At 30.8% G+C, this 16,267-nt stretch overlaps 1 long non-coding RNA gene and 1 pseudogene across 1 annotated transcript; one reads left to right on the top strand and one right to left on the bottom strand.

Annotated features, from left to right (window-relative positions):
- Window positions 1-575: 575 nt before the first annotated feature.
- Window positions 576-5,672, bottom strand: LOC107898577 (arginine decarboxylase-like; annotated as a pseudogene).
- On the top strand, window positions 2,771-3,894 carry LOC107898578 (uncharacterized). The gene is made up of 2 exons (XR_001684451.2): window positions 2,771-3,290; window positions 3,607-3,894. It is a non-coding gene; the product is annotated as an uncharacterized lncRNA (long non-coding RNA).
- Window positions 5,673-16,267: the final 10,595 nt, after the last annotated feature.

Genomic DNA, 16,267 nt, shown 5'->3' with positions numbered 1-16,267 from the left:
TGAAATGGTGAACCAAAGAATAAAAGAAATCCAAACCTTAAAGTTTAAAATTAAAATAGTGAAAATAGATAGAGATTGAAGATTCCTAAATGTGGCCTATGATTGCATGTGAAACCAAAAATATAACCTAATTTTTTCTGGTCATTTCATCACCACTATATGTATTTATGTATGTATATGCATGTATATATAGACACAAATATGTTGAAATTAAAATTTTAGAATAAATAAGTATAAAAAATTATTTGATATATTATTAGTGAGTTTTTTTTGATATAATGCTTAAAATTACCCATAGCTCTTCTTCAACTCTCACATAGGAGCATAATGCATTTCAGCGCATTGATAACAATATCAATACTAATCGAACTAAGACTCATTTATTATTTGTGGAAGTTTTAGATTCTGCTTTTTTTATTTAAAAATTTTAGGTTTATTGTGAAATTTCCTTTTGTTCTATAGATGTAAAACTGGTTCAATTGGTTTGTACTAATTTTTAGGCCAATTGGTCTAATGCCTTTTTCGGCCGATTTTAAATAACCTTGATGAAAAACTAATGGAGTGAATCTTAACCCAAAATTAAAATAGTAAAGAAACAACCATCTAAAATCTTAAGCTAAAACTAAAATAAGTCTTCATCAAAGAAACAATAAAACAAAGACAATAAACGCACTGCAAAATGGAATACATAATTAATAACGACAAGACATTAAAACACATACAACAAAGCAATTAGTGAAACAACTGTTGCCTCAAGCGAAGCAATAGGACCAGTGCTCATCCTTATTAGCCCCAGTTTCTGAACCCGCATAATAATCTTCCTCGTTACAATAATAAAAGCCACTGTTATTCATGGCGATCAACGAACACGAAGATCTTGGTTCGAGATAAGGCATGTTGTGGAAAGAACGAGCAACCGTGCTAGCTAAACAACTACCAACATCAATGCCGTAAAATTCTACGACACGGTGCTTAAGGTTTTCGAACATGAGTTTGGGTTCGTGTTGCATGACTCGAATGACGTCCACGCATGATGGGCCAGGCATTGCATGTGTTATTACGAAGCTATGTGGATCGTCGCTTTGCAAGACAGTAACAACACTCGGACTGCCGAATAGGTTGTGGACACCGCCGAGAGCTTCTTGATTAACCCCGCCCAAGAACATCCCCAAATAGTACTGGCCATTACCCGGCTTGTGTAAAGGTGGGTTGGCTTCACCTCCAATGAACTTATCGATCTTCCCATCACTATCGTAAGTTAAATCCGACAAAATAGCCTTTACTTCCGGCTTTTGATCCAAACAATGAATGGGGACTGTCGAAACCATTTTTATGTTAGAAAAAAAAGGGGATCGACTTTGAAAATAAAATGAGAGTCGCCACCGATCTTTTATTAGGGTGTAACCGGTTCACCATTAAAAAATGATTTTGGTCTACGAAATTTGAGAAAATACGTTGGGAGTCGGTTACGTACGAGGAAGGGTTAGCACCCTCGTAACGCCCAAAATTGGTACCGAATTGATTGTTTAATGTCTTAAGGTCAAAATTTTGAAAAAGATTTTAAAATACGATCCTTTGAAATTTAAAATTTGAATCAACCAAATTGAATAGCAAGATGTATTCATTTTGAAAAAAATAAATTGCCACACTCAGTGAGTTAGAGTGCAACAATTCAATCGTCAAAATTTAGTATGTCTTTTAATTTTCAAATTTAAAAATCATGCATTTTGAGAAGGTTGTTCAGCCATTTAAGTCAAACGAGAAATCAGAATCCAGTAAGTTAGGTTTCGATTTCTCGAAGTTCTTAAACATTAAACATCATTTATTTGAAAATCAGGATAACAGAATGTCACGTTCAGTAAGTTAGGATCCAACATTCTGAAATCCCATATGCTTCATTTTAAAATTGCACGGTTTTAATAAAATAAGCACATGGCTATCTAATTTCATCGAGAAAAATTAGAACCCCGTAAATTAGGGCACAATTCTTTCGGGAATTATGAACGCTAAGCTTTTTTAATATGAAATAGAATGATAAAAGTAAAAATTTTAAAAGAAACATGTAATGTAAAAGATCAATGATAATTCAAACTTAAACTAAGAAGTAGCCGAATAAGCAATAAATAAATACAAATGAAGTAACAACAATAATTTTACTCACATTATACATGAATTTACAATAACATTTTGAAACGAACCTATAACAAAGAATATACCCATACTAACTTTACAAAAATAGTATAAAACATAACCATATAAATATATAAAAAGGTAGGAATTATGTAAATAAGTAAAAATTTAAAAGAGGTAAATTACATGGGAATAAAATATATTTAAAATACATATGAAAATACATAAAAACATTAAAATTAATAATACATAATATCACAACATTAGCTTATTTTTTAAAAGAATATTTAGTAACCAATACGTATAAGGAAAAACATTATATAAGAAGTATTACCATATAAATATTTGACATGCAAAGTATTAAAAGGTAAATACAAAAACATTAAAATATATAAGCTATATCCGATCTACAAAAATATGTATTGATAAATGATAAATTAAATACTAATATATTAAAAAAATTTAAAAGAACGTATAGTGAATTAAAAAACTAATGTATGATAACTTTAAATAATATAATTAATAATTTAAATGATAATATTATATTTTAAATTATACTAATAATAAGCTTAAAAAACAATATTAAATTTAAATATTAAAATAATGTTAGAAGTAACCATGTCAAAATAATATCTAACAATAAATAAATAAATTACAACTAGAATTAAAAACGAACTAAATTATTAATTGAGTCAAATCTAAGGGACAGAAACGGAAATTAAACTCAAAGGTTCGGACATTCAAGTCCAAACACTAAAAACGACGTCACTTAACAGAGGACTTGAATGCAATCGAAATTAAATGCACAGTATAAATTTAAAAAAGAAGAAAACTGAATTGAAACGACACCGAATACAAAGGGGCCTATTGCGCAAATAGACCGTTGAGAAAAAACGTGCGGATCCTTCCCTCGGGTCGGGTCACTGCGCGGGTCGCAAGCCTCCAAACTGCATCATTTCCTTTAGCAAATAAATGCTAAAGTTAAGCCTAAAATCAACATATTTTTAATCCATTTTAATAAAAAACCTATGGAACCCTAGAAAAAAACAAGATCTCCTCCCCTCTGTGCGCCGTTCACCCAACCGATGTTTGGAGGCCCCGATCCTTCGCTCTATCTCCGATTACAACGAAGAGGACGAGGGTTCGGCCTCACCACAAAGGTAAAATCCTTCACTCTCCTTTCGTTCCCCTTTCCCAAACAGTAAATAAAAGAAAAAGAAATCTAAAAGTCGAAAAAAGAAAAATCGAGAGGAACGAAGAAAAAAAACTCAAAATCACCTTTTTTGCTCTGAATCCTTTTTTTTTCTATTCCATATTCGTGTCAAAAAAAGGCCTCTTACAGTGTTAGAATCGGTCTTGTATAACAGAATCGAAAAGAAAAAAATAATAAAAATCCAAAATCTATTTTGCTATTTTTGTTATTTGCTTGCTATTTTTGTTTTCTTTTGCGTCGCTAGTTGTTTGTTGCTATTGCAGGTAGAAGGCCAGCCTAGAGATGTACACGTGCGGACTTGGCACGGAGGCGCAGCACGCACGGCGATTTGGTTTGGCTGCGGCGCAAGGGCAGAAAGTTGCTGAAGGCTAGGGTTTCACTTGGAATCGGGCCCTGTAAACTGGGTTAGAGTATTTTGGGCTCGGTTTGATGTAATTCGGGTTGTTGGGCTTGGTGGGTCTGATAGGTTTAGTATTTGGGTTAAGGAGTGAATTGGGCTTGTAACTATGGACATTATCTGGACATTTTATTTTTATTTTAATTATTTTTCATATCTGGGTTTTAATAGTTGGGCTCGGGCCGAGCAAAATTTGGGTATTACAGGGACGATAGGAAAATTTTGACCAATACTCTAAAATCTGGGATCGAAGTGAAAATCGAAAGGTTTATGAGGTATGTCCTGACAAGTTCAGTTCCGTCAATAATTTTCGTAACCAAATCGAATAACCCATCGACAATAGCTAACTGTTCGATCCCTAAACTCCCTTCTTTAAATTGTTCGACACTTCTTTGTTTTAACTGATCAGCATAAAACAAACATGTCTCATTGTCATGTCTCATTACTGCATCACTCATATTTCAATAGTCACTACGAGCATCCTCGGACAGCTCGATAAAAGGAAGGTTAATTTGGTTCGTCGATGGTGCCATATCAGTTGTAGACATGGCCTCGAATATCAAAACCGAATGATGGGAAACAATAGCTCTTCCACTTTCGCTACAAATAATCGGATGTTTGACCGATTTACGATCACAAATAACCCGAATCATATTCATAACAGCCGAAGCGTATTCCTCGAGACCATATGATACGGAAAGATATGAATTACCAGATTTTGAACCGTTGTAATCGATCCCGAGACCGCCTCCGATATCGATAACCTTTATGTCAGCGCCGAGTTGGGTTAATTTCGAATAAATTTGTGCAGCTTCGGAGACACCATCTTGAAGTAAAACCGCGGAAGGGATTTGAGAACCGATGTGGAAGTGTAATAATTATAAACAATCAAGCATGTCCGAATCATGTAAGTCTTTAATGACCCGTAAAATATGGTTCGTTGTTAACCCAAATTTCCCTTTCTCACCCGACGTTGACCCGAAATGACCCGAGTGTTTGGTTCTTAGCTTAGCTCGAAGTCCAATCACCAGTCGAACCGAAAGCTTTTTGCTTATGTCAATAACCAATTTCATTTCCTCTTCTTGCTCAAGTACGATCACTGTGTTGAACTGGAACTTCCTTGCAAGTAAAGCAAGTGAAATGTATTCAGCATCTTTGAAACCATTACAGATCAATAAAGCTTCTAGGTTTCCTTTACAAAGGCAAGACATAGCAAGGAGGAGTTCGGGTTTTGACCCGGCTTCTAAACCGAACCGGAAATGTGTCTCGAATTTGACTATATCTTCAACAACGAACCGGTCTTGGTTACATTTCACGGGATAAACGCCTTGGTAACAGGACTCATAACCTTGTGTTTGAATTGCTGATACAAAAGCCGATTGAAGTGACTCGAGCCGGTTTTTCAACACATCAAGGAATCGAACGATGAGTGGCATCTGTAACCCGAGTTCGCCTACTGATTTCGGATCCGAAACTTTCATGACGACTTTCAATAAGTTGATTTCTTGGCGGGATAGAGTGCTCGAACCATGGGGACTGACGGTGATGTTGCCAGAGTCATTGACGGCGAAGTAAGGAGCGCCCCAGCTATCGATACGGTAGAGAGTAGAGGAATGAGCAGAGGACCAATGGGTTAAGTTAGAATTAGTAGAGTCGACGGCTGCGGCGCTGGTGTTGGTGAAGGAAGAAAATGGGACCGTCGTGGCAAGGGAGTTTTTCCCGGAAATGAAAGCTGAGTAGCCAGGTGGTGGAACGGCGGAATCTACACGGCAAGCTAAGGCCAGCATCCCCATTACAAAATTCGAGACTACGTAAAAAACTAAAAAAGATTTAAAATATGATTAGTTTTCAAAAAATGGAGGTTATCAAAACCCGCCGTGGCCGTGGCCCCGGCCACCCCCTCAGAAGAAAATCCCAAAGACCCAATTAAAACCGGGGGAAAAAAACGATACTACCCAACACTTCGAAAGCTCTAGCCGGTCTTTCAGAAGAAGATTTTAATCAAAATTAAATTTTAAAAAACGATTCTTTTCACTTAATTTAAGGCAGTTAAAACTTCGAAAATAAAGTTCACCATGGAAAAATGAAAGAAAATAAACGAGATTGGTCAAATCGGAAAGAGGAAATGAATGAAATTTTACGGGAAAATGAAAGAAAATCTAGAGAAAAGTATGATTTGGGGGTTAAAAGACTGAAGAAGCATACAAAGGTGATTGTTTGTTGGTGAGGCTTGTATGGTGGGAGATGGTCCCTTTATATAACGAGATCAATTGAGGTGCACAAGATTTCCAACACGTTTTCACATAAAAATACATTATTGCAAGATGTAACACATAACATACTTTCATGTTGCTGACTAATGTGAAATAAAATTATTAAAATCTTAGCTTTTTAGTTTTTTTAATAATACATAAAATATAAATTATTGTAGTAAAAATTTGTACTTAAAAAATTAATTAATTATTAACATATTGTAAAAATTCATGTATATGTCATATCAATAAAATTAAATTTTTTGATCTATTTTGAGATAACAAAAAATATAATTTTAAAAAACAAGAATTAAATAAAAAATAAAATTTTATAAAATTTGAGGGAAAAAACAATCATTATACCTTTTTAAAACCCAGTAAGATTTTTATTTTATTTTATTTTATTGAAGGCAAATATTTTTTATTATTAATAATAAGAATTAAAATTAAAACAACATTGTTGGGCCAATCAAATCTACAGCTGGAAATTTTTAAAATTATTTTCTACAAGAATTTAAAATATATATGAAATTTGTGCTTTTATTAGTGGGTCGCGGAAAACCAAAAACGAGATAAGGGTCGCTGCTGTGGGTCCGGCATAGACTCTCATGATCGTGGATTTTTTTTTTCTAAGGTAATGAAATTTTGTGTTTTCCCCTATTAAATTATATTAAATTTTACAATAAATTTATTCGTGTGTTTCGGGATTGCCCGACAGCTAAAGAAGTATGGATACAAGTGTTTTCATTTGATCAGTAATACTGATTTTTCTCTAAATCTTTTTTGTCTTGATTTTCTTTTAACCTTTGTTGTCACGTGAGGTTGCAGGGACGTGATACTATTTGATCGTGTCTTTTTGGAATAACCACTTGGTGCATTTGGAAAAACAAGAATTTATTCATTTTCCAGAACATCCCTTGTTGTCACATGGTTTTTCTCTAAATCTTTTCGGTCTTGATTTTCTTTTAACATTTGTTGTCACATGAGGTTGCAAGAACGTGACACTATTTGGTCGTGTTTTTTTAGAATAATCACTTGGTGCATCTGGAAAAACAAGAATTTATTCATTTTCCAGAACATCGCTTGGACAACAATCGAAGTTGTTAAAATCTCCCTTAACTGGATAAATGTTTAAATTATGTCAAACTTAAATTTGAGTGAAATATAAGGATCAAAACTAAAATTTAACCTTTCTTATATAATCTTAAAAAAGTAAAAGGGATTAGATATTTTGAATCAGACTCCACAAATGGATTGAGGTTATGATATATATTTCATAAAATATAATAAAAATTTAAAAAATACAAAAATAAAACAGTTGTCACATTTTTAGCCCCATTTATTTAATAATTGTCCTTTTTTACTTAAAAAATTACTAAAAATTTAATTTTTTATTTAATATTAAAATTAAAAAAATTGAAATGGGGCAGGAAAATAAATGAGAGTTGTCCAACCTTTTGTTTTTTGTTAATTTTGGGCAAATTGCACTAGTAATAACTCAAATATTAGTAAATTTTTTTTCTGATCACTTAATTATTCATTTTTGTATTTTTTTGGTCACCCAATTCTCTTGAATTTTAGGGTGTTTTCATTTTTATGTTAGTCTACCGGTGACCAAAAAAGACAAGATTGAATAGTTGAGTGATTATTTTGTAACTTTCATCGTTGGGTAACCAAAATTGAAATTTACTAACAGTTGGATGACCAAAAAAAATATTACTAATAGTTAGATGACTACTAGTGCAATTTACCCTTTTTATTTTCTTCCTTTAAGAATCTAAAACAACATTTTCATGCTGAAAAGTTCCATTGTGATTTTGGCTCTCCTTTGGGTGCACCTAGACAGGTTTATTTGGTGTTTTCTCTTTAAAAAAAATACAACTAAATTAAAATTTTAGAGGGTTTAATTAAGATTTCTAAAACATTTGTAAGGCTTAAGTATATATTTTTTAAATTTTGGGGAGCCTAAATAATTTCTTAAAAAATTTAAAGGACTTAATGACATTTTCCAAAATTGAATAACTAAGTAAACAAGCTAATTAATGAAAACAATACATTTTATAATCTAATTCAATAATAAAAACAATTTTATAAATAATTAGATTTTCATTTTTAATAAAATTTTATTGTATGAAAAATATTGAAAATATTAAAAATAAATAAATAAATAATTTAATAAATAAACTTTAAAAGTAGTTTATTTTTATTAATTAAATCTTAAGAAAGTAATTGAATATTTCCAAACAATAAAATAAACAAATTTTTTTTTTATTTTTTTACATATATTTCAAGCAGTGATGGGCTAATTTCTCAAGGGTGGGATTTATTGCTAGTTATAACTCTTGGAGAGTTGGTGGGGTGTCTTGATTATAATTTACCAAAATGATTTTTTTTTTCAAATAAAAAAAGGATAAATATCTTTCTGGCCCTCCAATTTTATAAAAAAATTATTTTGTACCAATTTATATGAGTTGATATCATTTATACAACATTATGATATTTTAAATTAATTAAAAAAAAGTTCCCCTTAACTATTTTTATTCTTAATATATATAATATGCGGGTGAAAAAAGTTACGTAATAAATATATTTATTAAAAATTAACATTATAAATAATTAATGTTTAGGTTACGATAGTAAAGCCAATTGTTTATTATGTATGTTTTTCACGCTCAAATTTCACTATGATCAAAATTTTATAGATTTATTATATAAAAAGATAAAAAGTACATTCGAAAAAATATAACTTAATTTATTTAAATGAGAATATTTTAATAATTTTATAATTAAAAATTAAAAACAACAATAAAATTTTGAAAAAGAAACTAAAAAAAAATAAAAACTTTAGATAACACATTTAAATTTAAAAGAAGTTAAGTCGGTTGAGTATTAACTCGATTGGTATGAGTATTGTTACCAATCCAAGAAGACGTGGGTTCGAGTATACTAAATTTTATTATTTTCCTATTTATGAATTGAGGAAGGGCTCGAAAAATTAAATGGAGTGCTAAACTAATTGTTTTTCAAAACACACTAAAATTTTTCATCAAAAGAAAGTTTAAATTATTTGACATTAATATAAGGTCCTTGCCAGGTGTAACCAATGCCAAAGCAACAATCCAACAACCATGATGACAAACATTTAATTGGAATAAAAAAATATTTTTTATTAATACATAAAAATGAAAATTAAAACAATATTGTTGGGTCAAATCAAATCGACGGCTGGAATTTTTTAAAATAATTATCTACCAGAATTTTAAAAAATATATGAAATTTGTGCTTTTATTATTGAGTCGCGGAAAACCAAAAAGGAGATAACAGTCGCTGCTGTGGGTCCCATGCTGGTGGATTTTTTTCGAAGGTAATGGAAATTTCACGAGTTTATGAATGCCACGTCAAGATGAAATAATTAGATTTTTACAGTACGGCTTCATTTTAAACTCATTTCATTGGTTTGCCAAGGCTTTTGTAATTCTTGATGGGGAGTATAAATTCTAGTGTCATGGTTCGGAGCTCAAAACTTGTGACCATTGCACACAATGTATCATTTAACTCATATATTATAATGTGGTCGCTTTTAGTTATTGTACTTTTTGGATTCCAAAATTTTAGTCTTTGATCAAATGGTAACTGTTAAATTTATTAAATTAAATTATGCTAAAATAAACATATTATCACATGTGTATTAATTTAACCCGAAACTAAATGAAAATATAAATCATACATTATGTTTCTTGTCAGATATGTTTCTCGAAGAAAATAATACTTCATAATAAACGGTATTGGAAATAACTTTACATCATCTAATTTTACGTCCAACGTTCTAAAAAGTCAATCAAATGGTTTAATCTACTAATAAGTGTTAGATGCAAAGGTAAAACACATTATATTTTTAAAATATAGATTTTGAATCTTAAAGACGATACTATTAAAAAATAATCATAAATATTAAACATAAATCATAAAACAGATATAAAAAATAATCCTAAATTTACACACTATTTTTGTAAAAAAATCTATAACAAAAACGTGAAGAAAAAACACTCTAAATATATTTATATATGAACGTCCAAACGTATAATAAAACATCATCAAAAGCCGGGGTCCAAAATTTATGGAATTTGTGTGATGGGTTAATCTGTTTGACGGTCCAATGTCCAGGCGCCGCGACCACCTCATAATATTTGTACCATAATATAATATTATTATCTATCGACTCCATTTAATTTGTTTCTTTGAGGAATTTTATGTCACTTTTTTCATGATGAAAAAAACTGTCTACGTAGCAGTTCTTTTTAAAAATAATTGAAACTGGGATTGGGGCACGATAAGATTACATGCAATAGGAGGGTCACCTCGTAGCTACGGTGTGATATTTTAACACCTGTAATAGCAGATATATATGACAGCTTTTATTTGGATATTAAAATGGTTTCGGGAAGAGAGGGAAACTTAGAAATTGAGGAGGCTGTAAGTTCGAGCATGTTGAAGTGAATGATTTTTTTCGATTTAAGCGTTTGATAGATTTATGGTTGGAAGTAGGCATTGTATATTATGAGTTAAACATGATTCACTTGATTTTCGACTCGTTTTGATTGTGTGATTGAATAAAATTAAAAATAAACATCAATTTGAACCAATTAATATTATAAAATAGAGAAACCAAAAAATGCTAAATTAAAATAAGGGTTAAAATATGTTGTTAGTCCCTGTACTTTGACAAAATTTGAGACTTAGTCTATGTACTTAAAATGTTAATAACTAAGTCCTCCAACCTTTTTTTTATTTAAAAATCACAATCCAACCATTAAAGTAGCAAGTATTTTCTGACAAAATTTGTCAACTTAAAATTTTGATTAGGTTATCCTCATATGACGTGGCATATAATTGGCAGAAACTACCAAAGATGATAATGAATAGACTAGAATTTTTAAATCGAAAATGTAGGATGCAAGTACAGGGACCATCAACAAATAGTAAAAAACATTAAAAGATTATAACCATGATTATTCTATCAAAATTTAAAATATTATCGAGTTTCATTTAAAAGACACATAACATCATTTTATATTCGTTTACGAAAAATGTGAACGGAATAACAAATCGATGATAAAACCCACCACGTTTTTTCTAAGGATGAATAGTTCAACTTGAGGGGATGGGAATGGATTGATGGATCTACAACCACAAGTGTTATTATTTATGTAAAATAAAAATAGCAATGTGTGTAGAAATGGACAAATTCATTAAAGGTGAGATATGGGTTCCGACAAAGAATGTTCATTCATTGAATTTACCCGCGGTAAATTTTATTTGGCAGCTCTTTTTGAACGTAATGTGTACACGTATAGTGTGGGCGTATTTTTATTATGCAAGTATGATTGTCGAAGCTCTTCTTGTATCATTCGTTTTTTAACATTAGTGAATTTCTCTTCTTCTTGTATCATGTAAAATCCGTGTTGTAATAACCAATTTTTTGCCCGGCCCAGTAGCAATAAAAAACCAAACTACAAACCCAATAGTAAGCCCAATTACCAGATAAAACTAAACCTAAAGCCCAACAGTCCAAACCCCCTAAATCACCGAAACCCTAGCAGCATTCAGCCTCCAGCAGACCCCAGCTGCCGCAAGACTCGGAACCTGTAATAGCCTGAATTTTCAGTGATGTCAGAATGGTGATTCGAGATCACTAAATCTGAAAAATGAGTAGAAAATATTATTAATTTAGTGAGTATAAGTTAAATGTGAAGTTAGGAAAATTTTTGAAATAGTGAATAGTGTACTAGGAATAAATATTAAAATAATTAAAATCGAAAACGAGGTATCGAGACCTCGAAGATTTTAAACCGAGCCATAAGTATTTTTAGAAATATTTATAGAGTGTCATTGAGTCGGTATTAAAGTTTCGTTAGAAAATTTTAACGTTTGAATAGTTAATTAACTAAAAAGGACTAAATTGAAAATGGTGTAAAATTTATTAAATTGTGATTAAATAGCTTAAGTGACTAATGAGGATGGATTTAAAAGGCAATTAGGCCCAAATCATATCGGCTGGATGGTTGGGTAAGAAAAATCAGCAGAAGGTAAGGAGAAATAGGGGCAAAATTGGAAATTTAACAAATTAAATATATAAAACAAAGACAAAAGTAAAAAATCTAGAGATTTCTTCACAATTTATCAGAAAAAAAGCCATAGGAGGTCTGAAACAAGCTGGTTTTTCATATATTTGAATCATGTAAGTTTAATTCTTGATTATTTCTTCTAATTTTTGTGATTTTGATACTCTTACAATTAGGTCCAATTAAATATTTCATTAGTTTTTTATTTCATGGCTGATTTTGAAAGTTACCTTTGATGAGTGATGGATTTTTATGATGAATAAACATGGAATTTAAGCTTTAATTTTGTTATATGATGATTTTATTAAGTAATTTTGATAGAAAATGATTTTAGGGACCTAATTGTGAAAATGTTGGGAATTAAGGTTTGGTGTTGCGGTTTTGAATATGAAAGGCTATTTAGTAGTCTAAAATAGTTGGAAAAGGTGTTAATTGAGAAAAATTAGATCAATTGAGAGGTTAATTGAGTAGGGACCAAATTGTAGAAACTGTAAAGTTTGGGGTAAAAGTGTAATTTAAAAAATTTAAGGGCAGAAACTGTGAAATGAATTAGAATAGAATTAGATGCTGATGAATGAATAAATTTTCATTTTAGATCGAGAACCCGAAGCAAGTCGAGGAAAAAAAAAGTAGCTGATTAGTCCCTAAACTTTTACAAATTTAACAAATCGACCCCGGTAAGTTCATATGGCTAAAATTTAATGATTAAATGTTAATTTCATGAATTATATAATGTATGATGAAATATATATTTATTATTGAAATGAGAATAAAATAAAAATGTGAAAATTGAATAAATGTGAAAATTGAGCAGATCGCCAGATTTGAGTACTTCTGATCAAGTGACAAAGTGATAAGTGGTAGCTTTAGCTACACTTATCTGATCAAGTGACAAAGTGATAAGTGGTAGTTTTAACTACACTTATCTGATCAAGTGACAAAGTGATAAGTGGTAGTTTTAACTACACTTATCTGATCAAGTAACAAAGTGATAAGTGATAGCTTTAGCTACACTTATCTGATCAAGTAACAAAGTGATAAGTGGTAGCCTAGCTACACTTATCTGATCAGGGACAAGTGATAAGTGATCATATGTAATACCATAGTTAAACTATGGCAAAGTGAAAGTGAAGTACTCAATTTTCCGTAACTGTTCCTTAATTTTGATCGAGGATGGTAAGTGACAAATGGGCCCAAAGAAATTATGGTAAAAGAATAAGTAGCAATGAGTTTATACCAATGAACTCACCAAAGATTGTGGCTGACAGGTGAATTTAGTAATGGTGTATAATGTATAAGTGTATAAATGTTTGGTAAGGTTTATGTTTTGTGCCTATGAACTTACTAAGCTTTCTATAAGCTTACTTGTGTGTGTTTATTGTTTCATGTAGATTGACGTATTTATACATTCGGAGGATCGGATCTACATCAAGAATCACACTATCCAGATTTACTCCGGTAGATTTTGTTAAACAACTTTTTGGATTTATATGACATGTATAGGGAATTGAAGTAAAAAGTAATAGAATGAATGATTAAGTATGCAAAGTAAATTTGAATGTGATGGTTGTGTTAGACATTGAAATATACATGTTTTTAGTTTGAAAAGGTTGATTGGTTGAACTTCATTAGTATTTAAATGAAGTAGTTGAAATACTGGAATTGGTTGTGATTTGAAATTTGCAGGGAAGATTAGATAATTATAAAGGGGTTATACTGAATTTTTTTAAAAATTGCAATGAAACAGTTTTTAGACAGCAGCATTAATGTAACTTTGAAAAACCACCAAAAATGGTGGAAATTGAATTAGAAGTTGAGTAAGATATGAAATTAAAGCTTAATGAAGCTACTTTCACATGAAAGAAATATAGTAAGAAAAAGAGTTATATATTTTTAGATATTTGAATTTTAGTGAGACAGGGTAAGAATAGTTTTTGAAGTCCCCTGTTATGACTTTAGAAATTCATTAAAATTTGTAAAAAAATAATTATGGCCTGAAATTTATATTTATAGATTCCTTAATGAGTCTATTTTCAGTAGAAATAAGTGGAAACACCATATCAAGTCTGTGCAAAGAGAAAATTTAATTTTAGTGACAAGAGGTCAGGATAGTCAGCCACTGAAACAGGGGAGACTTTAACTAATAAACTGTATTAATTGGCTGAACCAAAAATTCTGAAAATTTTATGATAAAAAGATATATGAGTCTAGTTTCAGGGAAAATTTATGGATCTAAATTTTGAGTTTTGTATCTTGATTTTTAATTAATTTAGTGACTGCTGCGCAAGTGGACAGCTTTATTAGGAACAGTGAAATAACTTTTAAAAATAAATTTTTATGCCCTGAACTTTTAAATTAAGTCAAGTAACGTCTCATGCTCGACTCTGGCAACGGTCTAGGGTAAGGGGTGTTACAAAACCGGCTTCCTCCACGTGCACCGCTCCTTCACGTTCGCCTGCAAAACGGTCTCAAAGAGTCCAACGGAGAAAAAAAGTATAAAATAACAAAGAAAAGGGAATTTTTTTTCCTTTTTCAGGCTATATAAACCCATTTTATTTTGTAAAAAGGGGGGATTCAAAATAAACAAGAGGCATTTTCGTATCATCAATCAGAGAAAAAAAGCAAATTAGTGATTTAAGGTAGTGGCCTATTCATTTTCATTTCTCTGGCTTTGCTTTAGTTTTTTTTTTCTTTCGCATAGAAAATAGTAAAAAGGGAAAAAAAAAAGGACTTACTTGGGGTTTGTCGTCTTCTCGTCGGCTCAGACCGCCGTCTTCAGCGAGGCCATGGCGCAGGAGCGGTGGTTCAGCGGCGGAATAGGGCTAGAGCCGAAACCCTAGCAGAGGGAAATTTCACTTTTTTTTTATTTTTTCGGCTGCTAATGTTTTTTTGAAGAGGAAGTTTGGTTTAAATATAGCTACCAAACAGCGCCGTTTTAGTTCAAGAGGTTCAAAACGTTAAACGACGCCGTTTTACCCTCTTGACCCGAGCAGTGACCCGACCCAGGGGAAGGATCCGCGTGTTTTTGTTTTAGTGGGATATTTGCACGGATGGCCCTTTCGCATTTTTGATATTTTCCAATTTAGTCCTTCCCGCACTTTTTTGTTTATTTTTAAATGGGACCACAATTTTTTTGCGTATTTCAATCCCTGGCGCGCTAATCCCCTGGGAAAGTGACGCGCGTCCAGGAAATCGGGCTTATTGCCCATTTAGCCCTCTTTTCTTTGCCCATGTAGTCATCAGATTAATTTATTTCATTATTTGTCTGCTAATCTTTTTTTTTCCCTTTCCCTTTCCCTTTCCGTTTTCATTTTCATTTTTTATTTTGTTGTTCTTATATTTGTTATTTATTTTTATATTTAAGTTGTTTTTCATTAATTTATTTTTTCTATTTCTTTACTTTTATAATTCATAAAATAATTTTTTTTCTTTCATACATATGATTTGTTTTATTATCACATTTTATATCGTTATTACTATTATTATTATTATTATTATTAGTATTATTATTATATTTATACATCAATTCACTTAACCTTTTTTTTATATATACGTTATTTTACCCTATTATGTACTATTATTTTAAGTTTTCTTATTATTATATATTATTATCAATCTCATAATGTATTAGTTTTTGTTTGTTTGTTTGTTAATCCAATATGGTCTATTTATATTCTTTAATGATTTTATTTTATAATACTTTTTAAAATAAATCTATATATTGCACTTATATATACACATATTTTGTAAATACATATACATATATAATTCATATTAAAGTATTTATTTTATATTGTATATTAACATTTTATCTTTTTTAAAAATATATATATTTGGTTTCATCAAATCATTAAAACTATTTTTTGTTCAACGGCTTTCAAAATAAGGCAATATTCGATATTTGGGATCTTCGAGAGGATTGAGCCATAACGTATTGGGTTCCAATTTTCTTCATTGAATCTAAATAATCGGGAATGCTCTTTAATCAAAAAAACATAAAAGCTCATTATCGGGAAATCAATACGTTGTGTCCTAACGCATTGGATATAACACATTATTTTCTCGAGATGAGAATTTTTCTAAAAATAATAAAGACAATATTCTGTATTTTGGAAATTCGAGTGATCGTGCCCTAACATACTAGGTTTCGATT

The sequence above is a fragment of the Gossypium hirsutum genome, chromosome D04 (genome assembly GCF_007990345.1).
Source record: "Gossypium hirsutum isolate 1008001.06 chromosome D04, Gossypium_hirsutum_v2.1, whole genome shotgun sequence".
NCBI lineage: Eukaryota > Viridiplantae > Streptophyta > Magnoliopsida > Malvales > Malvaceae > Gossypium > Gossypium hirsutum.
Note: the sequence above shows the minus strand (reverse complement) of the source record. Positions and strands in the feature narration are given on the sequence as shown.